Here is a 26,676-nt window from a genome sequence, read left to right on the forward strand (position 1 = left end):
GCATGATTTGAAAAGTTCTTTGATCGTAGATAGGCTTTTAAGGAAAAATAGTTAGAAATTTTAAAGCCCAACATTTAAAAAAGGACGTATGAAAACTTAAAATGCTGTTTTGAAGGTCTAGGGACCAAATATACAAATATTTTTGTCGAATTCCTCGAAAATTTTTAGAAAGTATATAAAAAAAATTGGTGATGCTGTTATTGCAGAGCAGTTCTCTCAAATTTCGGTCATTCGATTTTTTTGTATTTTTTTATCCGGCTGAAACTTATGGTATGCCCAAAGAAGCCATTTTGCATCATTTGTTTGTCCATATTTTTTTCCATACAAATTTGGCAGCTGTCCATACAAAAGTGATGTATGAAAATTCAAAAATCTGTATCTTTTGAAGGAATTTTTTGATCGATTTGGTGTCTTCGGCAAAGTTGTAGATATGGATACGGACTAGACTGGAAAAAATGATACACGGTAAAAAAAAATTTGGTGATTTTTTATTTAACTTTTTTATTATTATTAGTTTTATTAAAGACACTTTACCATTGCAATGGCATTCGTGTCGTATTTTTGAATATACAGAATTCTAATTCGGTTTCTAAATCTGTTCTTTAAGCTTTGTAAGAGTAAGAAATTTTATAACATTTTTTTCATTCTCGTTGAAGTTTGCTAAAATTGTCTCTAATGTTCCTCTAATATCACATGTGATCCTTTCGTTGCTGAAGGCGCGGCAATCCAAGAGTATGTGATTTGTAGTAATTTGCACACCACATTGGGTGCAGATTGGGGGTGGGCTCCGTTCCAGCAGGTAAGAGTGCGTGAGTCGAGTGTGTCCTATGCGCAGCCGCGTGAGTAGACGTTGTTCAGATGCGCAGTTTCTGTCGTTGTACTTCCCTGGATTGGATTTAATTTGTCTCAGCTGTGACAGAGAACCGTGCCACTGCCTTGCCCAAGCATTCCAAATTTCCACCCCAATAGCACGCTTTACGTCTTGGAATGGAATTGGAATAGTTTTAGGGTTGATTTTTCTTCCTCGGTTTGCTAGTTGATCTGCTTTTTCGTTTCCTGCGATGCCGGCATGACCTGGGATCCAGCAAAATGTCACTTTCCTTGTCTCTGCCAAATGTTCTGCTTGCTGCACCCATGGATGCATGGATTTTCCATGTCGCAACGCCTCGATGCAGCTGGCCGAGTCTGATTTAACTTTTTGTTACTAAAACTTGATTTGCAAAAACAAAACTATTTTTATTTTTTTCATTTTCTGATATGTTTTAGGAGACATCAAATACCAACTTTTCAGAAATTTTCTGGTTGTGCAAAAAAATCATTGATCAAGTTATGAATTTTTAAATCAATGCAGATTTTTTCAAAAAAAAAAACGAAATATTGGTCGCAAAAAATTTTCAACTTCATTTTTCGATATTTAACCAAATTTGCAATCAAAAAGTACTTTAGTGAAATTTTGATTAAGTGCACCATTTTCAAGTTAAATCCATTTTTAGGTTACTTTTTTAAAAATAGTCGCAGTTTTTCATTTTTTTTAATCAGTGCACATGTTTGCCCTTATTAGAAAAAAATATTTTTGAAAAGTTGAGAAAATTCTCTATATTTTGATTTTTTGAACTTTATTGATACAAACAACCCAAACAACCCACCATTTTCTAACGTCGATATCTCAGCAACTAATGGTCCGATTTACAATGTTAAAATATGAAACATTCGGGAAATTTTCCGTTCTTTTCAAAAAAATATTTGAAAATTTTTTAAATCAAGACTAACATTTAAAAAGGGCCAAACATACAATATTACGCCCTTTTAAAATGTTAGTTGCTGAGATATTGACATTAGAAAATGGTGCGTTGTTTGGGTGAGACTTACAAATAATCAATTTTGCAAAATATAGAGAATTTTCTTAGCTTTTCAAAAATATTCTTTTCAATGGTGAGCATGTGCACTAATTTAAAAATAAATAAAAACTGCGACTTTTTTTGAAAGTAGTCACCTAAAAATGGATTTAACTTGAAAACGGTGCAATTTATCAATATTTCACATAGGTACTTTTTGATGGCAAATTTGATTTTAAATCAAAAAATGAAGTGGAAAAATTTTTGCGATCCATATTTCGATTTTTTGAAAAAAATCAGTACTGATTCAAAAAATCAGTACTGATTCAAAAATTCATAACTCGGTCAAAGATTTTTTGCACTACCTGAAAATTTCTGAAAAGTTCGCACTTGATGTCCTCTAAAACATATCAGAAAATGAAAAAAAAATTAAAATAGTGTTTTTTTTGCAAATCAAGTTTTAGTGACAACAAGTGAAATAAAAAATCACCAATGTTTTTACCGTGTATCATGTTTTTTTTCAGTGTAGTTCGTATCCATACCTACAACTTTGCCGAAGACACCAAATCGATGAAAAAATTCCTTCAAAAGATACAGATTTTTTAATTTTCATGCATCATTTTTGTTTCAGCCGGATTAAAAAATAAAAAAAATTTAAGAAAAAATACCGTTTTCGTAGAGAATTGCTCTGCAGGATTCCGGTTGCGGATACGATTTTTCCAACATAAAATCTTGGTTTTATCAACGCGCCGCGTGCAAAACGAGAAAATCACGAAAACGGGAAAAATCAATCTTTTTCACTAAAAGTGCGATAATTTAAAAATTTGAGGTATGATGTATACTTTTGGCAATGCGTGGCCGAATGGTTACGCTGTCCGCTTTGTAAGCGAATGATTCTGAGTTCGATTCCCATCTGCTGCAACCTTCCATCGGATGAGGAAGTAAAATGTCGGTCCCGGCCTTTTCGTCATTGAAATACGCAACTTTTGGTACCCTAACATGTATAGGTCATCGCTGAAATTTCCGAGTTATCGCAGTTTTAGTGAAAAAAGTTGATTTTTTGCCGATTTCTTCAATTTACCGTTTTTGCGCGCAGCGCGTCGAAAAACCCGGAATTTATTTTCAAAAAATCATATCTCTGAATCCTGTTAATGAACCTCGCCCAATTTTTGATATGTTATGTAAAATTGTCCGAGGAATTGAATTGATTTTTGAAACTCCACATTATTTTCACACTTATCATCTTTCATTTGCGCCCAAGACAGCTAAAATCGGTTGAAATGGAGCGAAGTTATGATTTTTTGAAAAAAGTGGTTCGACGAAAATGGCCATTTTTCAGACCACCCTAACACAACGTAGGCCACCCTAATGGCTAAACAAAAAAATACGGGTCTAATTATTTTGGTCAAGGAACCCCAGAAAAATTTTGAGCCGAATCGAAGCACTTTTATTTTTTTTCTTTAACTTTCATATGGTTCCATTCCATAATGGAACTGCTGAATGTTAAAAAATAAACTATTGTGATTTATTTGACTCTTCTCATCCCAAATAAATGCTCTATTCTAGTAACAAGATTTACCTTTTGGAAGGGCCAAAAACACTTTTTTTAACATTTTAAAATGTTGGACTTGATTTTTAAATTTCGAGATTATTTATTTGGAAAACGAACAGAAAATTTCACAATAGTTTCATTACTTAACGTTGAGAATCGAAAGTTAGCTTCCGAGATATCACGAATTGAAAAATTATGGATAATAATATGAAACTGTGAACCTCGTTGGATAAATGTACGACTCGTGCTGAAAAAATCCCCTTTTTGCAACTAGTTGCATAAACTACTATTTTCACAAAATTTAAACAGGCTGTAAGGCATTAAAAAGCAATTCTTAGATTTTCGATAATACTTTTTACAGCTATTGTGTTTCATATGTTTACAGGACCTATTCAAACAAAAAAAACTCTAGATTTGTTTAGAAAAGAATCTTCGTTTTATTTAGCGGAATTAATTACAAATTCATTGTTAAACAGAGAAGTGCAGTGCTTCTTGGGGCGCGCAGTCCTGTTTTTTCGTGATAATTTTCGTCTCTTTTGTGTCGCTCTTTGTGTGCATGAGGTGATTGGGCATAATAATTGAATAATGCCATCAGAAGTGCGGTGCTTCGGTGGACGCGCAGTCCTGTTTTTTCGTGATAATTTTCGTCTCTTTTGTGTCGCTCTTTGTGTGCATGGGGTGATTGGTTTTATGTGATTAGGTTTTATTTTTTATGTTATGTTCTATCTCTCCATTTCCTCAGTTTGATTTGCGATGCCTTTCCGTCGGGTCGTGTTTTTTTCGCGTTCGTCGTCGGTGTGCAATAACAACAAAACCTTATCATACCATTTCAGCTCGATAAACATCGTAACTCGTCGTTCGCTTCGTTAATCAGTACCCCACTAAACATGAATCATGTAAAACTCGTAAAAACATCTCAATTAAAAAGTCAGACTGTTAAATCCTTCATCATTTAATTACAAATAATTTTGGTTCTATCTTTCCACAGCCGGCTGTCTAAGATTAAACCATTTCAATTAAAAGTTAACAGCTGATAAACGGGAAATGTCTCATCCGCAGCTTCCGATTGCTTGCCTTGAGAATAAATCATAATACCTTTCAACAAACTCTATGATTTTGGGTCGCATCATCATCTTCTATGATGAATCCTGACCAAACACCCTATCCTACTAACAAATTTTCAGGTTCCTGGCGCTTGTGGGATGTAAGCACAGAGTAAATCAGCTGCCCTAGTAGCAACCTGCGCTAACTAACATTCCCGTCCCTTAAAATCGAGATCTACAAACTGACATGGCGGGCGCCGTTGGTGGCCAATGACTGTTACCTATTCGCAACTGATCTAGTTTTAGCAATCATGGTGTTTTATCTTTTCAGCGCATTCATACATGCTGTTGATAAGGGAAACACCACTAGATCGCCGAAGCATATAATCAGTAGTGCTGAAAGGATATTACGGTTCTGTTCAGCAACGGAGGGGCAACCATGGGTGATCTCTCATGCTCATGCTCATGCTCATTAATTACAAATTCATTGTTAAACAAAATGTTGCTAAGATAGCATATGGATCTATAAAAATTAAGTAAGTCGTGAGTTGAAAAACATATTAGATTTTCAGCGGGCTTTTCTAGATAAAGAACTAATATAGAATAACTTGATTGTGTTATGTTGTTATTAACCTTTTTCATTTTTTGAAATAACTTTTTTTACGTTTAGAAAACACTTTTCACGGAAGTCATTAAGTGAGCAGAAAACCAACAAACATAAAATTAAAATAAATTATATATTTTTTACGAAAAAACTATTTTCAAAGTGTTTGAAGATAATTGTTCACTTTGGATCATCATATCGTTATGGTACTGATTTTATTTTGAATTTGAAATGTTTCAGATAATTTTTAAAATATTTTTTTTTTTGCATTACGTTCACTGAGTAGCGTGTGAATTTGGAAACTCCAAAAACCAATTCGTCAGCTGTGTGCTATCTTGTGACAACGACCATTTAGAACTTTTCGAGAAAATCGATTTTTAAAGTTTGATGATAAATATTTTCAAAACTATGAATGGTAGAGCCAAACTTTTTGAAGCAATCGGTTCGTATACTATCGCTTTACAAACGCTCCAAGTTTCAACTAATTTGGTTACACCAGTTAAAAGATACAGTAAATTATGTAATCAAAAATCTGAAAAGCACGTGTCACAAGTGTGTTTCGAAAGTAAAATTGTACTACCTGTCACAAGTGTGCACAAAATTTCCATACAAACTAAAATAGTCTTAAATCAATAGTTTAACCGACTTAATCAGTATATTTTCACAAACAAAAGATTGCATTGCCTTCAGAAAATGTGTATCAACATAAATTTGTGAAAAACAAGACAAATTTTCCACATTTTCCAACACCATGTATGACGTGTCACAAGTGTGCACGATCGTTTTGATGATAAATTGGTCTATGTCACAAGTGTGTATTGCGATATCCGGGAAACGGAAGCGAGTTTCCAAAATCGGGTTAAAGCATCTTGTAGTGTTTGTTAAGTATAGTAAAACGTCATCATTAACTCATTTTCGACCAAAATGGTCTATGTCACAAGATAGCACACAGCTGACGAATTGTTGACTGACGGTAATTTCGGCCGACCAATACTTTTGCAATCCACACGTTTTGCACCGACCTCACGGAAAACCCCGAACGGGTGGCCACCGAATCCGCGTTGTGTCGATAACCAAGGTCGGAAACAATTTGTTTGAGTTTGATTCGGTGGCTCTGTCAGAGTGTGTGTATTCGTGTGATGTTTGCTAGCTGCACCACACACAAATTACCGCTACACAGATATTGGCTATACTTCATTGTTTATTATTTCCCTTTTTGTTGACCTTCTTGATTGCCTCGCACACAAACACATCGTCGAAAACATTGTAAAGGTGTATTCTTCGTTAATTCTCGTTTCAATGCCGCGACGCCGCGCACAGCTGGTCGATATGTTTCGCTGTATAGGAGTCGATTAGCTGCATCATTGATACAGGCATACAAGAGTGCGGATGCTGATGATCGGGGCGAAAAACGGTTCTTCACCGGTGGTCGGCCACCATTCGTCCAGGAATACTCCGTTACTTTGCATTGTTTTGACGGTTTGGCCAACAAACCGACCTCCAAAAGGGAGCTAGTAGCCGGTGGCCAGATAACCTAGAAGTAAGGTATTTAAGGTTTTAACCCAGAAATAGAAAATTTGAATGAAAAATAAATCAGGATAAATTAATCCAAGACTACAGCTCATTTAAAACAAAAATCACCTAAATTATTGCAATTTGCACAATGGATTTGTTTAACTGTGCTGAATGCCAAACAAATTCGGAAGCACTTTTGTAATCACGCAGTTTCAAATTTCCGTCGCCAACGAAACAACCATTTAGCAGAGGCATTACTGAACGAGGCGAGCAGGCACGTTCCCTCCAAAGTGTGATGAAAGGCCGTCATGGGAACACCCTATAAAGACAGCAGCGCAAGTAAAACGTTACAAAAACAGACACACCGGCCCTGTCGTCGACGTTGGCGGGTACATCAGATGTCACGCTATCGACATGGTCCCGTCCCGTTCCGTCCTGCATGCCCTATCGAATGTCCGGTGATTTATTTGTTTGCTTAGCAGCTGTCTGTACACTTTTACCTCCCATGCTACACACGTGGACTGCACTACTATATAAGTTTGATTGATTTTAAAACATTTCAAGTTATTTTGATACTCAAAACATTTTTCAACGCAATAGAAAAAAATGTATAAAGTGACAATCAAAACTTCTTCATCTCCAGAAACCAATAATTTCTACTGTGTACCCACCGAGGGTGGGACAAGTGGGTACACTTGTTTGCCCAAACACATACGTACACACAAACACACCGGAGACACCCATTTGGTATCGGGAAATCCGATCACGAGACACACATATGTAGTGCGCGGCTGGCGGCGCGTGTTCCCTGTCCCGTTCGTCAATTGTCAAGGGTTTGGGTAATTTGCTTTTGCGTTGCTGCCCTAGACCTGATGGTCAAATACGCTTCAACGGCCTTCTGGAACCCGAGTTCGGCACGACCTTCAGCGAATGAGTGCGGTTTTTGTGTGTGTGTGTCGGTATAAACAAGGTGTGGCGTGTATGGCATGTCTTGGTTGTGACGAATGGATTCCAGGAAAAAGATATTGCTATGTGGTTTTCATTCATAACCCTAGACAACTTGGTCTTCCGCCAGGAGTGGCAGAGTATTCTGGGAAAGCTATAATAAGGTTAGAAGGGAAAACACATTGAATGTAATGTTTACTATGGAAACGTTTCTAAATCCATCATAAGGTAATTTCCCCCCTTCGCACATTTACATTACGTTTAATCCGGAAAAAACACTAACATCTCTTGGCACTATTCCCAGATTATTCAAAATTCTATTATAAGTTCGAACTCATCGAAAAGTCGTTCCTAATATCTATTGAACGAAGTCCGGCAAGAAGAACTTGAGAAGTCATTTTCATTTAAAATTTAAAATCCAAAAAATAATTTTAAACCTATCTAAACTGGTGAGTTTATTGACAAAGATGCCAGATTTTCAAAATGTATGAATCATCACAAGGTGTTTCAAATACCTGATGTATATTTTTGGCTTGTTGAGTTTGCAAATGAATCTGATACTGATTCTCGGTGATCTGGCAATGATAGTCCAATAAGATGGCCGCCATTATTATTATAACAAGCATTCATGGTTGTTGGACTCACCCCCTTGATTCATTCAAACGATCTAGAAATATTATCTTGGATTACATTTATTCAGATCAGATCACTTTGGAGCATTTTTGGAGTCAGATTGAACCTTAACGACTTCTTCTTTTTTTTTTCAAAAATCGACTATCGGAAGTGGAATTTTGGCGAGGATTGAATAATCAAGTTGAGACTGTAATTGCAAGTTAGAATTGCCAGGTCAAAATTAAAAAAAAAATCTGGCCAATATGGAGTAGAACATGGTGTCTAAAAATCTCGATTTTTTTAAATGTGGCATTCTGGCAACCCTGATTGCAAGATTTATTGACGTAGAACTATGGCGTACTCGAAGGTACGAAGGTGGAAGACGGCTCTGGAATACTGCGTCAGATGTCAAACGCCTATATCTTCCTTTCAACAAATAGAATTGGCACGATTACTGTTCCGTTCGATTCGAAATTTATCCATCAATTTTCTATAAAACTTCCAACAATGCCTAACAAGTTTGACTCTTGTTAACGTTACAAGTTGACTAAGCTTGTTAACAAGTTTGATTAAATTAACGTTTCCTTAATGCACATTGTTCTACTTGAAGATAAAATCCATTAAAACATTACGTAGTCCTACGCAATTCCGGTTATGTCTATGGCTTAACTACTTTGACTTTTTTTTTACACTAAAATCAATGCTACACGATATCTCAAAAGGGAACATTCATAAAAGTGCCTACGTGGTTTGTGGATGACTGATGATTAATTTTTGCCAAATAAAAACTGAATCAGTTCGTTGGTTTGAGCGTTGAAGTTTGTATGAGAAAGTTACCAGAAATGATATAAAAAAAACTAAATTTGCGTCATAGACTGTTAAACAATCTAAATTTATGGGATGATTTTTGCATGAAAACGTTAAAACTTTACCATTATTTATGCTACAACAACCGTAGAAACCAGAATCAAGTGGCAAAATAAATCAGACAAAAAAACTTAACCGACTTGGCTCAAATGTCTTAAGGGGTTACATAGATGTAAAAAATCTAAAAAAATATATATTTTCGATTATTTATTAAATCCTTTCAAAAGATGATATCCATTCACTCCTGAAAGTTTCATAAAGATATTTCTTGATTTAAGCGAGTCGAAGACGATTTAAGTTTAAAGTTTTGCCATGCGCAAAGCGAACCGTCAAACTTTGTGAGCGTTTTTGCGGGTGCCACGATATCTCGAGATGGAATGGGCCAAACTCGCTGAAATTTGGAGTGAGGACTTTCAAGACATATCCCGTGTGCATGACGAAGCCCGACTTTGAAATTTAGGGTTTTAAAAAATTACAAAAATCAAAAACTGTTGATTTTTGATATGAAAAACAGAAACATATTTTTTATCTTTTTTAAATAAACTTCTTGAGAATCGGCTTTCGTCATGCACACGGGACTCGTTTAGTGAGTCTTCACAAAAATTTTGAGCCAATTTGATCAACGCAGTGTTGAGATATCGTGGTACCCGTTTATGTAACTGCTGACTTAAAATAGCTATATCTCGGCAATGGTGCATCCAAATGTCTTCATATTTATTTTGTTAATAGATGAAAGTGTATATTTTAATGCAATGAAAACATTTTTTTTTAAATATCTAATGTGTGCTCATACCAACCCTTGACATTTTTGCCTATTTACATGTATGTAGCCCCTTAATTCGCTTAAGAATCCTTGTAGTTATTCTAAAGCCTTTTTCAATGTTCAAGCCACGTGGTTTATGGACAATTTCCTGCTGTACAGCCTCTTTTGACATTGATATCGGTTGACAAATCGAAGCTCGCTGGCACGATTATTACCTTATATTGACGATCCAATTGTTGGTGATTTTACCTGTAAAAAAAAAGAAAGATTAAATTAGTTATTGATCCAATGCCAATTTCAGGGTGCCCACTCATATCTCTTTTTCAAATTATTGACTTTTCCAGAACATCCAGTGATAGTCATTTTTTTTCTAAATAAATTTAAAAACGTTGCTTAATCCACCTTTAGGTGGGTGGTGCCTTCCTTACATTCATAAAGTTAAACAACAGAGCCTCAAAAAAGAGTATAAAAAAGACTTATTTTATCAAAATATCTGAGATCCGGCCTAAAAAAGTGTATAAATAACACTTAACTGGTTATAACTTTTGATAGGGTGTCAGATCTTCAACGTTTTAGGCTCATTGGAAAGGTCTTTTGATTACCTATACAAAGACAGGTCGCATGGTGGATCCGGACAACGTTTTCATCAAAATATTTGAGATCCGGCCTTCAAAAAGTGCATAAATAACACTTAAGTGCTCATAACTGTTGATAGGATTGTCAGATCTTCAACGTTTTGGGCTCGTTGGAAAGGTCTTTTAAATACCTTTTAAAAAACGTATAGTATGACGGGGTTTCTTACAAAAACCACCCTTTTTACAATCTTCCGGACTTTACTTGAAATCGTTTTTTTAGCATAACTTTTGAAGTACTTTACTAAACTTCATAATATTAACTAGGGTCTTTTGGGACCCCAAGGCGGATCGAATGAGACCAAAACGGTCGAAATCGGTTCAGCCAATCCGGAGATAATCGTGTGCATATTTTTCGGTGCACGGACTCACATCCAGACACACGCACAGACATTTGTACAGAATTAGATTCTGAGTCGATAGGTATACGTGAAGGTGAGTCTACGAGGTCTAATAAAGAAGTTCATTTTCGAGTGATTTTATAGCCTTTCCTCATTGAGGTGAGGAAGGCAAAAAGCTGTTGACATTTTCTGTAAACATAGAAACTTGTAATATCGATGAACAGAAAAAAAAACATAAACAATCATAATCATAAAAAATAATTGAAAGATGTACAATACACACAACTTCAAAGTAGGTATATTTTAAAAATTGCCAAACATAAAGAAAAGGGTCCTCAAATCTGACCAAAATGGGGGGCAAATAAAAAAGTATATAAACAATTTAAATTACAAGTGACGTTGGTATTCAACATTTGACTGAAAAAGTATTGAAAAAAACTATTGGCAAATTAAAGTTGGAATCGTTTTTTTTTAATATTTTAACAATGTGACTAAATAAATAATCATTTTAGCAAATTCTCGATTCTCCTAAAATATGTTCATCGACAACGCAACACATCACGACTACTTCCAACAGTAGCCACACACAACAGACACAAATGCGATTCATATCACATTTCGTGGGCGCGCACAAATTGCACGACATGGGACCAAATCCATAGGAGAGAGGAGGAGGAGGTCAAAAACTGTTGCTCCAACATACTTAAAAAATCATCATGTGTGTATTGTACACAAAGGATAGCCCCAGAGTGGTTGAAACAAAAATGAATAAAGAATACCAACAAGAGTCCCGAGTGATGGCTGGTACTTACGTTCTACACCAATCCACCTTTCTCAAGTGATTGTTTACGATGCATTAATCCTTGGCTTTTCTTCCCTTCTGTTTCTGTTTCACCGCACAACCACACGCAATAGTTAACCTCCAGCGAGCGGCGAACCTTCACAGCTCGTGCACGGAAGTTGTCGTTGTCCAAGGTGAAGGAAGACACTCTCGCGCGACGTTACGTTACGTAACGTAGACCCAGAGCATGAGGGAGAGCGCCCTTGTTCTGCCGCACACTGATAAACAGAAGCACTGAACACTCTCTCTCTCTCTCTCGACTCGATTCATTCATAACAACCCCAACGACCCAATTCTTCGCGCAACGCACACACACTCGGACCGACACCAGCCCGCGGTAAGGTCCGTCGAACGAACAGGTTCACGACCGAAGTGGAACGCTAGAACTTGACGACTGACAGCGAGCAGCGAGGACTCGAAGAGTTCGGGCGAACCTTCGGGTGTGCCGCCGCGTGTGTGTTGTGTTGTGTAACCATGAAAGAGGCTCCAGGTTCTGGTGGCACGACGACGAGCAGTGTCACACCATCACCACGCCAGACGCGAGGAAACAACAGACGAGATTTTTCAATCAAATCCAGGAGCATGCGCACAGTGCACGAAGGATACGTAGAATGGGCTTTGTGGGTACTGGAAGAGGGAGCTGGGGCGGTCACAGGGGCGGAATGGGGAGGAATACCCGGAACAGGGTCTCGTATCCGCGTGCTGCAAGTCTGGCTGGAATTGTATGGATTGAGATCCATAGAGAAGTTGGAATCAAGAATGAATATAACAATAATCAACACTTTTGCTGTGTTTTTTTTAGGAATTTGAAAATAAATAATTATTATCAAAATCTGAGAAAAAACGTTACATAATCCACCTTTAGGTGGTTGGTGCCTTCCTCTCATTTATAGAGTGATTCCAACCCGCCTAAAGTGTCCACATGGTTTATGGATCTCCCCTAATGTAATCGCAGCACCTAATAAAAATAACAGACTACCTACAGACTTTTAGTCAAGATTATACAGACACACACAGAAAACAATATGTAAATTTACACAGCACGTAATTACTGTTTCTTATGTAAACTCACTCAATGTAATGTTGAAATATAATGTAAAGAGTAAAAAGTCATGGAAATTACTCCAATGTAAATCTAAATCTAATGTAAATCATGAATCTAATGGAAACGTTGAGCATGGAAACTCAAATATGATGAATTTCTACGCGTGTTCGGCTTTTTGTAAATTCCTATTTAATGTAAATCATATATCCAATGTATTTCTGCCAAACGTTGACTTCAAAACTACCCGAACTAAAAATAGTAATATTTGGTTCTCTTTCTATCGCTCTCATACTTCGCTGGCCCACTGCCTGAGCCTCACCCTGAACAAGTTGATGCTTTAGCCGCTCGTTTATAAAATGCGAAGATGGCTCAGTCGGCAGCGGGTAGCAGCAGTAACACCGAACATTCTACCCGTCGTCCGTTCGATTTCAGTCCAGCGTTATTCCACTTGGCCGTCGACGAGAAAGCGTCGTCCCCTACCTGTGAAACAACTTTTTAAAATCAGAATTTCCTTTTGCTGCCCGCTTCAATCATTTTAAAATAGAACATAGGCCACACCCTTTTCCTACTGCAATCCAAGTCGAGCTTCTCATTCCCATTGGCCAATCAGAATTAGTTGATTTGAACTAATTTAAATTCCAAAACTAATGTAAATTCCAAAACTAATGTAAATTTTCAAAACTAATGTAAATTTCCAATGAATTTAATGTAAATTTCCAATGAACCTAATTTAAATATACATCATTTATCATGATACCTTTTGGTACATGATAAATAATGTAAATTTACAGAAATATTTTTTTCTGTGCAGCCTTTGAGAAAAATGGCATCCCTCTACACGGCTTTTTCGTGGCGATCAGACCCGACCAGTTAAGGTTATGTGAATTCAGACCATTTTTTAAACTCCTTGTAATTTAAGATAGGTAAGTCAGATCTTGAAAATTCTTACTCCACTTAAAAGGTTTATGGTCTCATATATTTTCTAAAAATATATAACATGTGAAGGTTGCATGAAAAAAACCACATTTTTACCATAATTTTAATTTAATATGAAACAGTTTTTTTAACATAACTTTTTAAATACTTGATAAAACTGCATGAATGTAAATAGCAACTTAGGGGACGTTAAGACGGATCGATTAAAACCATTCCGGCCAAAATCGGTTGAGCATGTGACGAGATATTCCAGTGACATTGATTTGGTACATATGTCTACACAGAAAAAAATATTTCTGTAAATTTACATTATTTATCATGTACCAAAAGGTATCATGATAAATGATGTATATTTACATTAGGTTCATTGGAAATTTACATTAGATTCATTGGAAATTTACATTAGTTTTGAAAATTTACATTAGTTTTGGAATTTACATTACTTTTGAAATTTACATTAGTTCAAATCAACTAATTCTGATTGGCCAATGGGAATGAGAAGCTCGACTTGGATTGCAGTAGGAAAAGGGTGTGGCCTATGTTCTATTTTAAAATAAGTGAAGCGGGCAGCAAAAGGAAATTATGATTTTAAAAAGTTGTTTCACAGGTAGGGGACGCTTTCTCGTCGACGGCCAAGTGGAATAACGCTGGACTGGAATCGAACGGACGACGGGTAGAATGTTCGGTGTTACTGCTGCTACCCGCTGCCGACTGAGCCATCTTCGCATTTTATAAACGAGTGGCTAAAGCATCAACTTCTTCAGGGCGAGGCTCAGGCAGTGGGCCAGCGATGTATGAGAGCGATAGAAAGAGAACCAAATATAACTATTTTTAGTTCGGGTAGTTTTGAAGTCAACGTTTGGCAGAAATACATTGGATATATGATTTACATTAAATAGGAATTTACAGGAAGCCGAACACGGGTAGAAATTCATCAGATTTGAGTTTCCATGCTCAACGTTTCCATTAGATTCATGATTTACATTAGATTTAGATTTACATTGGAGTAATTTCCATGACTTTTTACTCTTTACATCATATTTCAACATTACATTGAGTGAGTTTACATAAGAAACAGTAATTACGTGCTGTGTAAATTTACATATTTTTTTCTGTGTACATACAGCCAAACACACAGACATTTGGTCAGCTGGTGATTCTGAATCGATATGTACAAATGAAGGTAGGTCTAGGAGGTCTAATCAAAAAGTTCATTTTCCGAGTGATTTTATAGCCTTTCCTCAGTAACGTGAGGAAGGCAAAACCATAAACTCAGTTCGACATGCCAAAAGGATCTGAAATAAAATACAATGATTTAATTATATGGGCAATACTAGATTTTTCAAAATTTTATTATCTTGTTTTAATTACCTAAATTCAATAATCAGAAATCATAACATGGTAATTTTATGCAGGGCTATGGAGTCGGAGTCGTCAAAACTCGAACAGCTGGAGTCGGAGTCGGAGCCGGAGTCGGCTAAATTTTATGAGCTGGAGTCGGAGTCGGAGTCGGAGCCGAAGATTTCTGATAACCCGGAGTCGGAGTCGGAGCCGGAGTTATCTTAAATTCAACAAAAAATATGTTTTTTTTATTTTTCAGTATTTCCTATGTAACAACTTAATTTACAAAACAACTTATATTTTTAATTGATTTATCAGATGCCATTATGTTTTTGAAGCTTTTTATTGTGCTTGAAAAGCTCTAATTGTGTTATTACACTAAAGTCACTAAATGATAACCTCTTACCCAAGTATGTAGTATCATAAATCAAAAAATAATAAACACATATTGGTTATGTAGTCAGACTACATTTATGTTCCTTTTCAATTAAAATTTGACCAAATTTCATCCAGTTATTTCTGAAAAAGTACACACAAATTCATCTTTTACCCCTATAGCGAATTTCTTAGAGGTTTTAAGTTAAATCATTTTGTAGGAAAAAAATACGAGGTACATAAAAAGATTATAAATAGTAATCACTGTTTTTTCAGATCAAAAAAGAGTCACTGTAAACTGTCAGTGACTTTTGTGACAAATAATCAACGATAATAACAATCTCTTACTTGGAACTCAACATGCGCATTTTGTTTATAACTGAGTACAAGAAAATCAAAGTGTTGCATTTAAAATAATTTAAACTAACAAAAAATGTCAAAAGAAGTTGCAACAAATTTGAAATAATCATTGATTGTTGATGTTGATGTTGATTTTAGGTAAACTATTTTGATATCGTTGCAAATTATCGTTGAACAAATCTCAAGAATTCGATACAAAAATGAACTAATAAGAAAATGTATAGAACAAAATATAGGATTTTAATTTATTTTTCAAATATTATAAATAAAAAACACAGAATCAAAATATTATCAACTGGTACGAATTTTCTAATACAGTGTGTCTTACGCCAATATGACGGAAGGTGATAATCATTGCAAAAATAAAAAAATGAAATATTTGTGACCTAGAAAATATTTTACTTGTGGATATTTGTTTTTTATTATATTTTAAGTTTTTTTTTAATATATTTTGATGTAGGCGCAGGATCATCCATAAAGCTTCGTTTTAGGTGAAGATTCACGAAGTATCGTGCACCTCCTTTTTAATGTACATAAAATTTTAAAATTAAAATAAATTAAAATTTCCAGGTTGAAATATTTTCCATGTCACAGATATTTGAAAAGGACACCTCAAGCGTCCTTTCCACAAAGAAATTGTCTAGATACATTGATTTGCAATAATAATCTCCTTCAACCATGGCGTGATGTCCATGTACGTCTTAAAAAAAAAAAACAAAAAAAAAGTTTCGTTAAAATTGTCATTTAAAAAACAAGGTGCCTGCCACTGTGCTTCTTACAAATGTCAGCCTGAAAGTGAGCAAATTGAATTTTAATGTTCAATAGATCATTAAGGCCAGATTTCGTATAGTTATTCATTCAAAAATAACAATTTAATATTTAAATTTATAAGCTTTGAAAAAATATTTTCAAATTTGAGGTTAAGCAAGTAAATCCAAATTTACTTGCAAAACTGTTCAGTGTCTTGCGAACCTTCGTGGTGAACGGACACTAGAGCTGCGGTATTTTTTTACTACCTAAGCTCAGAGTTATTTCAAAACAAAATTCACAGTCTTTTTAAAGACTACCTGAGTTATTTTCCAAAATTCTAAACAGTCTTTTCAAGACTAACCACACCTGAAATTTTGTTGTATTTTACAAACGAAGCCATCTTTTTAAGAGAACTTTGCTTGCAAAATGCGTCAAAACAAAGGTAAACGCAAATCTTCTGAAGATTTGGTCGTTACGTCGGTGAAGCGTTTGAACGCTAAACCGGCTAACGGAAACAGAAAAAGAAAACAGCCTCTTCTGAGGTCTGATTCTGATTCTGAATGTGAGGTCAATTCTCCAATTCCATTGACAAACAGTTTCGGTGTTTTATCCGAAACTGATGACAAGGAACCTTCTCCTCGTACTGAGCCTTCTGCCGTCGAGAAACGAGTAAAGGCTCCGCCAATTGTAGTGACTTCCGTTTCCGATTTGGCCAGCTTTCGAACGCAACTGAAGAATTGCAAGGAAACTTGCAATTTGAAAGTTTCGTTCCAGCTTGGTCGAAGAGGAGAATGTCGCTTGTTGACGGAATCTTTACAAGATCACCAAACTTTTGTTGGTTATTTGAAAACCACAAACACAATTTCTACACGTATGAGACCAAGAATGCTCGGCCATTCAAGGCGGTCTTGAAAGGTCTCTCCAACGACTTGTCGGTGGATGAGATCAAAAACGAACTTAAGGTGTTGCTTGGCTTTGCCCCATCCCAAGTAATACCGATGAAGAAAAAATCAAACGGGAATATTTCTCGCTTTGGTTTGACTTCACAATTTTATCTGATTCATTTCAACAGAAATCAAATCAACAATTTGAAACTTTTGGACAAAGTACAGTTTTTGTTCCATGTACGGGTGAAGTGGGAGCATTTTAAGAAACATGGCGGTAATGGCCAGAATCTGACCCAGTGCCGGCGTTGCCAGGCATTCGGTCACGGTACTGATCATTGCGCCATGGTTCCAAAATGCATGGTTTGCGGGGATTCTTCTCACGACAAGGACAATTGTCCCGTGAAAGAAGTCACCCAATTTAAATGTGCAAATTGTGGTGGAAATCACAAATCAAATTTCTGGGATTGCCCCATCAGAAAAAGGTTTTGGATTCTCGTGCTAAGCATCAGCCGAAATCCAAACCAAAATTTTCTCAAAGTCAGGTTGTACCTGCATCTTTAAATCAAACGTTCGTGCTGTCTCACTCGAACAATGCTAGAAATACCCCTACCGTGGAAAAGTTAGGTAACAACAATGGCATTTCTTATGCTAACGTCGTTTCGGGTTCGGGTTCATCCACGAATTTTAAATCCTCTACCAATCTTACTGAAATTGGGCAGGTACCTCAAATCTCATTTGAAAAATTTTCTGCTTGCAACGCTTTGGGATCTTCTGATCTCGGCGATGTTACGTTTGAAAAAATGACTTTTTTGCAAAACTCACTGTTTGGTTTGATTCAAACAATGAGTAATGCTACATCCATGATGGAAGCAATCCAGATTGGATTAAAATTTGCGAATGATGTTGTTCTTACCCTGAAGTTTAATCATGGATCTAAGTAATTCCATCAATATTATGAATTTTAATGCTCGCTCTTTAAAAGCGAAAGAAAATGAATTTTTCAACTTTTTACGAGTTCATAACGTGCATGTTGCTGTTATAACCGAAACATTTTTAAAAACTGGCACATATTTGAAAAGTGATCCAGATTATAAAGTTATAACTAATAACCGAATGAATCGAAATGGCGGTGGAGTTGCAATAGTTATCCACCGTAGTATGACTTATAGCACGTTACGTGACTTTAAGTTAAAAGTTATTGAAAGTTTGGGCATTGAACTTGAAACTTCTTTTGGGAAAATTATGATTGCAGCTGCATACTTGCCATTCCAATGCACTGGGGAAAATAAAAATTATTTCAAAGGGGATTTGAATAAACTTACTCGGCATAGATCTCGATTTTTGATCATCGGTGATTTTAATGCCAAACACCAATCTTGGAATAATTCAAAAGTAAATTCCAATGGTAAAATTCTATTCAGAGATTGCACTTCTGGTCTTTATTCGGTTTTATATCCGAATGGGCCAACTTGCTTTTTCTGTTAGAAATCCATCAACAATTGATTTGGTTTTGACAAATCAAAGTCAGTATTGTGGTCCTTTAGTGACTCATGCTGATTTTGATTCTGATCACCTTCCAGTAACTTTTTCACTTTCTCATGAAGCAGTTACCAGACCCAATAGTTCTGTGTTTAATTACCACAAAGCTAATTGGGACAGGTATCAGCATCATATTGAGAATAATTTGAATCACGATTTTGTTTTAGAAACCAAAGCTGATATTGATTCAGCCTTGGAATCTTTAACTAATGCAATTTTGGATGCTAGGAATATTGCTATTCCTAAAGTCCAAGTCAAATTTGATTCTTCCATTATTGATGACGATCTTCAGCTTTTGATTCGTCTGAAAAATGTTCGCCGAAGACAGTATCAACGTTCTCGTGATCCTGCACTGAAGCGAATTCAAAAAGATTTGCAAAATGTTATTGACCACAGATTCACTCTCCTGCGAAATGAAAAGTTCGCAAGAGATGTTGAACAAATTAAACCTTATTCCAAACCTTTTTGGAAACTTTCAAAGGTTCTTAAGAAACCTCAAAAACCCATCCCTTCTTTAAAAGATGGTGATAATATTCTATTAACTAATGGGGAAAAAGCTCAAAAACTTGCTCAGCAGTTTGAGAGTGCTCATAATTTCAACTTGAATGTTTTGAGTCCTATTGAAAATCAAATTTCAATAGAATTTCAGAATATTGTTGAACAAGAATTTTCATCAGATGAAGTTTTTAATACGGATCTGAATGAAATAAAATCTATTATCAAAAATTTAAAAATATGAAAGCCCCTGGTGAGGATGGCATTTTTACATTTTAATTAAAAATTACCAGAAGCAACTTTAAGTAGCTTGGTCAAAATTTTCAACAAATGTTTTGATTTGGCATATTTTCCCAGTAGTTGGAAAAATGCCAAAGTAGTTCCGATTTTGAAACCGGATAAAAATCCTGCTGAAGCCTCAAGCTATCGGCCCATTAGTTTGCTTTCATCTATTAGTAAATTATTCGAAAGAATAATTCTTAATAGAATGATGACACACATTAATGAAAATTCAATTTTCGCTGATGAGCAGTTTGGATTTCGCCTTGGGCATTCAACTACTCATCAGTTGTTGAGAGTTTCAAATTTAATTCGGAGCAACAAATCTGAGGGCGCTGCTCTTCTAGACATAGAAAAAGCATTTGACAGTGTTTGGCATAAAGGTTTGATTGCGAAATTGAAAAGGTTTAATTTTCCGATTTATATCGTGAAAATTATTCAAAATTATTTGACGGATCGTACTCTGCAGGTATGTTATCAGAATAGCAAATCTGATCAACTACCTGTACGTGCTGGCGTCCCTCAAGGAAGCATTTTGGGTCCAATTTTATACAATATTTTTACTTCTGACTTGCCTGATTTGCCCCCAGGATGTCAGAAATCACTTTTTGCTGATGACACAAGCATCTCCGCCAAAGGCAGAAGCCTTCGTGTCATCACAAGAAGATTACAAAAAAGCTTGGATATTTTCAATTCTTATTTGAAAGAATGGAAAATTACTCCAAATGCTGCAAAAACTCAACTTATTATTTTCCCTCACAAACCAAGGGCTGATTTTCTTAAACCAAAAAGTCATCACATTATAAAGATGAATGAGGTAAATTTAAAGTGGGAGGATCAAGTGAAATATCTTGGACTTGCTTTTGACAAAAACCTTACTTACAAGAATCACATTGAAAGTATCCAGGTTAAATGTAACAAATATATTAAATGTTTGTATCCACTTATAAACAGGAATTCTAGACTTTGTCTAAAGAATAAACTGTTAATTTATAAACAAATTTTCAGACCTGCCATGCTATATGCTGTGCCGATCTGGACAAGCTGTTGCTTAACCAGGAAGAAAAAACTTCAGAGGATTCAGAACAAAATTCTGAAAATGATTCTGAAACTTCCTCCCTGGTTCAGCACCAGTGAACTTCATCAATTAGCCGAAGTTGACACTTTGGATGTTATGTCCAATAAGATAATCGATGCATTTCGACAAAAATCATTGCAGTCTTCAGCTACATTGATCCGCTCTTTATATAGTTTATAAGTTAGTTTTAAGGTATCCCTTTTCCCTTTTGTACATGTAGGACCTCCTACATTTGAAATCACTGAATAGCGAAAGCTACAATATTTCATGAATAAATGAAAGTTGCTAGTATTTAAAATTGAGGTGAAAAGTCATCATTTGTGATTGGACACTCAATAATATTTTAACTGAATGAATGTACATGGAAAAGAAATTTGAATAAATATAAATTAAAAAAAAAAAAAAAAAACTTGCAAAACTGTTCTTCTCAAAATGCCTCTAAAACTGAAGATATTTTTTGATTTCTGATTCCATAACGTATAAAACTTTTAACCTAGAAACTTTTTTCCGTTTATTTACTTTACTTTTACTTAACTTATTTTTCTAGAGAAAAACATGACGCTTAGAGAGTATTTAAATAATCCTATTTATCAATGTTTTAAAAATAACTAACTAATAATAGTTAACTAACTTTTGAAACATTTAAAAACATGTGGAGTCGGAGTCGGAGCCAACCATTTGTTGAAAGCTGGAGTCGGAGTCGGCTAGAGTTGGTAGGCCGGAGTCGGAGTCGGAATCGGAGCCAACCATTTGTTCAAAGCCGGAGCCGGAGTCGGAGTTGGAGTCGGAGTCGTTTGAAATATGACCCGACTCCGCAGCCCTGTTTGTAAGATTGAACATGATGGTGATAAAATTTAAAAAATAAAAATATAAGGAATTGGTCAAAACTGAATTTTAATACTTAAAATTTTAAAATATAATATTAGAGGGCATTAAAGGGTTAAAATTTTATTTTTATCGAATTCCTTGGACAATTTTCTATAAAATGCAATCTGTTGATAGTCTTTTGCTCAAATAGCTGCAAAAAAAGTTTTTTAGCAAAATCGTCAAAAAAGAGGGCGGTGCCAAAAATAGAGGGATGGTCCAATAAGCACCAAACTTGGGATTTCTGTTACCTATCGATAGATAAACGTTCCCTCCAAGTTTGGTCCAAATTGTTGAAGGTCGAGTCCAAAAATGTACCCAGTTGGCCTGGAATGACCCATCGCGCTTCTGGCACGACCCCTCTAAAATTCAAACCACTGAAACTTTTGTTGTTGTGAATGAATTCGGCTGAAATTTAGGGTAATATTAAGAAACAATCTCAAAACTATTTTTCAAATTAGGGAGTGTCGGTCAAAATCGCTTTTTTACGAAAATGTCAATAACTTTGAAATGGTAAAAGGTAGTTTATCAAAAAGCGTCTGAAAGTAGAATACTTATGCTGAAAATTTCATGAGGTTTGGTCGAAACACGAGCGGACACCAACAATTTTAATTTTGAGTTAGGTTTGACAAATCGTCCAATGTCATATATGTACTTTTGACCAGTAGAACTGTATATCTATGGTGAATACACCGAATGAATACACTGAATCGTAACTTCTTGAAGTTCTTAGTGATCCAGCACATCGCAGTATGATGCAGAGTATCCGTAGGACACTGAAGCTACCAATGGTCCCCGTTGAACAGAAAGATATAGCCATAATGGTGCAGTCTTCCGACCGTGTAAAATCGGTTCGCGTTATTTTGTATTCTTCGCGTGAAAAAAATCGCGAAAAAAAATCCTCGCAAAAGGAGATCGCGTAAAAAGAGGTTTGACTGTATTACAAAAAATGACAAAAGTTACCCCTAGGGCAAAGTTTCACCCAAATCGAAGAGGGTCGTAGCAACTGCTGAGTGAGTTGGCGGAGAATGACCCTTATAATTACGCATTTGTGTCAAATTTAAAACAATTAGTTGAGAGCTGAAGTTTGCATGACAATGTTTGAAAGAAATTATGGAGAAATGCAAAATGTTCATTTTTTTCCCGGAACGTGGCATTAATTTTGTAGAAGTTTATCAAAAATCAAAAATTTTACTGCTCTACAATTAAGTTGGAGAGTGCAAAGCGACCCAAGTTGATTTTGAAAAATTATTAGCGATTGAAAAAACATTGTTTTACCAATCAATCCTCATCCTACCACATCATATTGAAGCGCATTTTTCCAATTTTGTTGAACTGTTTCATAATCCTAAGAAAAGGTTTAGAAATATCTGTTAAAATAGTTCAATTATTGTTCAAAATCAAGTTAAAAATATAAAATTTTATGTTATCATTTCTCTCTGAGCAACTCTCTACGAAATCGGCCGATTTCGACCATTTTTATTTTTTGTATTTTTTATTTGACTTAAACTTAAACTCTATGACCAAATAAGCTATTTTGCGTCATTGGTTCACCCATACAAGTCTCCATACAATTTTGGCTGCTGTCCATACAAAAATGGTATGTAAATATTCAAACAGCTGTAACTTTTGAAAAAAAAAAAGTTGTAGGTATTGTTGAGGACTTATGAGAGAAAAATAGGTACACGGAAAAAAAATTGCAGATTTTTTTATCAACTTTTTTCCACTAAAACTCAATTTCCCTAAATACGTATTTTTTTAATTTTCGAGATTTTTTGATATGTTTTAAGGGACAAAAAATCGCAACTTTTGAGCCATAGAGAAACATCAAATAATCTGCCACCGAGTTATGAATTTTTGAAAAAATAGTGATTTTTTGGAAAAATCAGAATTTCATGCAAAAAACAAATTTGACGTTATTTTTGAATCCAAAATTGAATTTGTAATCGAAAACTACTTTACAGATTTTTTGACAAAGTGCCTCGTTTTCAAGATATAGCCACCGAAAGTTTGATTTTAGCGAAATATTTGCAGTTTTTCGATTTTTATAAATAGTTACCATGAGTGACCATTTCAGAAATTTTTTTTAAGGTTCAGGAAATTTGCTATAAAATTGTCTAAGAGACATTGAAGATTGGACCTCGGGTTGCTGAGATACAGCCGCTTTAAGAAAAAGAAACACGAAAATTGAAGTTTTACTAATCTCACCAAAACAACCCACCATTTTCTAATGACCATATCCAGGGTTACCAGGCCTGAAGAGTAAAAAATCTGGCAAAAAATCTGGGAAAAATCTGGCAAGCCACTTTTCTCAAAGCAATAAGTATTTTTTTGTTCGAAAACTGTGTATTTTAACTTTTTCTAATCTAATCTAACCGAAAACTGTGTATTTTAACTTTTTATACATTATAGCTTCACAAAATAAAAAAAAATACGTCAATAAAACAATGTGAGGAAGAAAAAGAAAATTATTTTTTTCTAATTGGCGCTCAAAAAATCTGGCAATGCCAGATTTATCTGGCAACCTGGCACCCCTGACCATATCTCAACAAATAATGGTCCGATGTTCAATTTTAATACATGAAAAATTCGTGAAATTTTCCGATCTTTTCGAAAAAAAATACTTTGAAAATTTAACATTGAAAAGTTGCTGAGATATCGACATTAGAAAATGGTGAGTTGTTTGGGTGAAACTTAAAAAACTTCAATTTTCGTGTTTCTTTTTCTTAAAGCGGCTGTATCTCAGCAACCCGAGGTGCAATCTTCAATTTCTCTTAGACAATTTTATAGCAAATTTTCTGAACTTAAAAAAAATATTTTCAGAAATGGTCACTCATGGTCACTATTTTTAAAAATCGAAAAACTGCAAATATTTCGCTAAAATCAAACTTTCGGTGGCTATATCTTGAAAACGGAGCACTTTATCAAAAAATCTGTAAAGTACTTTTCGATTGCAAATTCAATTTTGAATTCAAAAATAACGTCAAATTTGTTTTTTGCATGAAATTTCGATTTTTCCAAAAATCACTATTTTTCAAAAATTCATAACTCGTCGGCAGATTTTTTGACCATGTTTCTCTATGGCTCAAAAGTTGCGGATTTTTGTCCCCTAAAACAAATCAAAAAATCTCGAAAATCAAAAAATACGTATTTTGGGAAATTGAGTTTTAGTAAAAAAAAAAGTTGATAAAAAAATCTGCAAATTTTTTTTCCCCCGTGCCTTTTTTTTCTCAAAAGTCCTCAACAATACCTACAACTTTGCCTAAGACACCAAATTGATCAGAAAATTCTCTCAAAAGTTACAGCTGTTTGAATATTTACATACCATTTTTGTATGGACAGCAGCCAAAATTGTATGGAGACTTGTATAGATGAACCAATCACACAAAATAGTTTATTTGGTCATAGGGAAGGCCCCCACAAAGTTTGAGCCAAATCAAAAAAATACAAATAAAATCCATTTCCGGTTTTGGTAGAGAATTGCTCATCTGGAACAACGTTACCAGTGATTACGGAGACAAAACGAACATAGCGGCAGGTAGCAGCGGCAAGGATCGGAAAAATACAAGCGCGAACAACGCCCCTCACCTCAATGAGAAAATTCGTTTATTCCAAAGTGCTTGTCCGACCGGCAGCAGGTGCACCTCCCTGACCCAGAGAGAGAACGTACAGTGCAGTTGGAAATTCAACGAGGAAATGAGCAGAGTCGACGACGACGGTTGCCATGCTCGGAATGTTTGGCCTTGCTTGATGGTACACGGAGTCGTCGGGGTTTTGCAAAGTGCAGACCCGAAAAAAGGGGGAAATTTTTGTCAGCACCCTTGACCCTTTGCCACACGACATAGCAACCAAAAGCTGCATACACAGGTCGAGGTTAGCTGAGGTTTGTGCAGGGGGGGATCATATTCGTCTGACGGAAGAGTTTTTCATTTTGCAATATCAAATCGATGTCGATTCAATATGTCGATGCTTGTGTGCTCTCTTATACTAACTGACATTTTGGTGGTTACGAGAAAATCGATTTTTTAACTTTGAATTACTGTTCCTGGGAAACTATTCGACAAACAATTGTCCTAATAATTTTAAAGTATGCTCCTGACATAACTTAAAGACATGGTAAAATATGAAAACTTTTGAAATTCAAAAAAAAAATTGGCAGAGAAATTACGAAAAAAAATCATGCTTGCAATTAGCACAAGTGTGTCTTGAACAGTGATTTGTATGAGTTAGCACAAACGTGCACAGAGTGAATTTTGCAGTTGAGCTAAAATGCTTCTTCGATTGCAGAGTCGTGTATACTTCCAACGTGGCACTTGGTACAAAAGTGCGCAGAGTCATTTTATTGTAAAAATAGTAGTTATTTGTTGTTTCAATGTTTTTTGCGTAGTAACTTAGAATTTTTGCTAGTCAAGAAACATTTTTCTCAACAATATTTTTTTAATAGACTTGTTTATCATTAAATTTATTGTGAAAATTGCAGTTTTAGAGAGCAATTACCGTTAAAACTTGAATTTTATGAAGAAAAACTTAGTGAAGTGTGAGGTTGCATAAATATAAGTATGATTATCCATGAAATAGCTTCAATAAGATCAAGTATGACGAAAACCGAATAGATCTACGCTTACAAACAGAAGAAAATGATTTTGTAAAAACTTTGAGCTAGTTTATTTTATTTCCATCATGTCATACGACCTTTTTAGAAATGCTAGATATCCAGGACACAAACCATAGAACTGTTATGGTAGATTGCAGTTAGAACAAGTGTGTCTCTTGCAATGGATTCTTAGTTTGTATCGATTAGAAAAAAGTGCACCAAAAAAATCAATGCTTAGTCTTTGAACATGGACGACCCCTACAGTTGTGCTAAGTGTGCACAACTACGTGAATGATGTTGTTACGTGTTTTTTTTTTGGTGTGGACGACCCCTGCACTTGTTCTAAGTGTGCACAACTACTTGAAGGGTGTTTGAGTTGGATATTTGGGTTAGGCTAAGTGTGGATTGGATTGGACATTCCCTGCAGTTGTGCTAAGTGTGTACAACTACTTAAAAATGTTTAAAATTGGATATTTGAGTCAGGCTAAGTTTGAGATTGGTTAGTGGCTGATTTTGTTACGTAGTTTTTTGGATTGGACGACCCCTGCAGTTGTGCTTAATGTGCACAACTTCTTGAAGGGTT

General features: G+C 35.4%; 2 protein-coding genes across 8 annotated transcripts in view; both read right to left on the reverse strand.

The window, feature by feature from the left end:
* The window catches only part of LOC6032942, a 151,814-nt gene that overhangs the window by 110,194 nt on the left and 14,944 nt on the right, over positions 1-26,676 (reverse strand). The window contains exons 1-2 of one of the 7 annotated variants that reach the window (XM_038257540.1): positions 11,522-11,951; positions 9,952-9,985 (exon numbers count right to left, since the gene is read on the reverse strand). The exons of the other annotated variants lie outside the window; for them this stretch is intronic. The gene's annotated coding sequence lies outside the window, so the exon portion shown is untranslated. Of the gene's footprint in view, positions 1-9,951; positions 9,986-11,521; positions 11,952-26,676 lie in introns of those variants that run through there. 7 annotated transcript variants of the gene reach the window in all.
* LOC119766351 overlaps positions 1-26,676 on the reverse strand; it is a 54,224-nt gene that overhangs the window by 10,579 nt on the left and 16,969 nt on the right. The window lies entirely within an intron of this gene.

This window comes from Culex quinquefasciatus, chromosome 2 (assembly GCF_015732765.1).
Source record: "Culex quinquefasciatus strain JHB chromosome 2, VPISU_Cqui_1.0_pri_paternal, whole genome shotgun sequence".
In the NCBI taxonomy this organism is placed as follows: domain Eukaryota; kingdom Metazoa; phylum Arthropoda; class Insecta; order Diptera; family Culicidae; genus Culex; species Culex quinquefasciatus.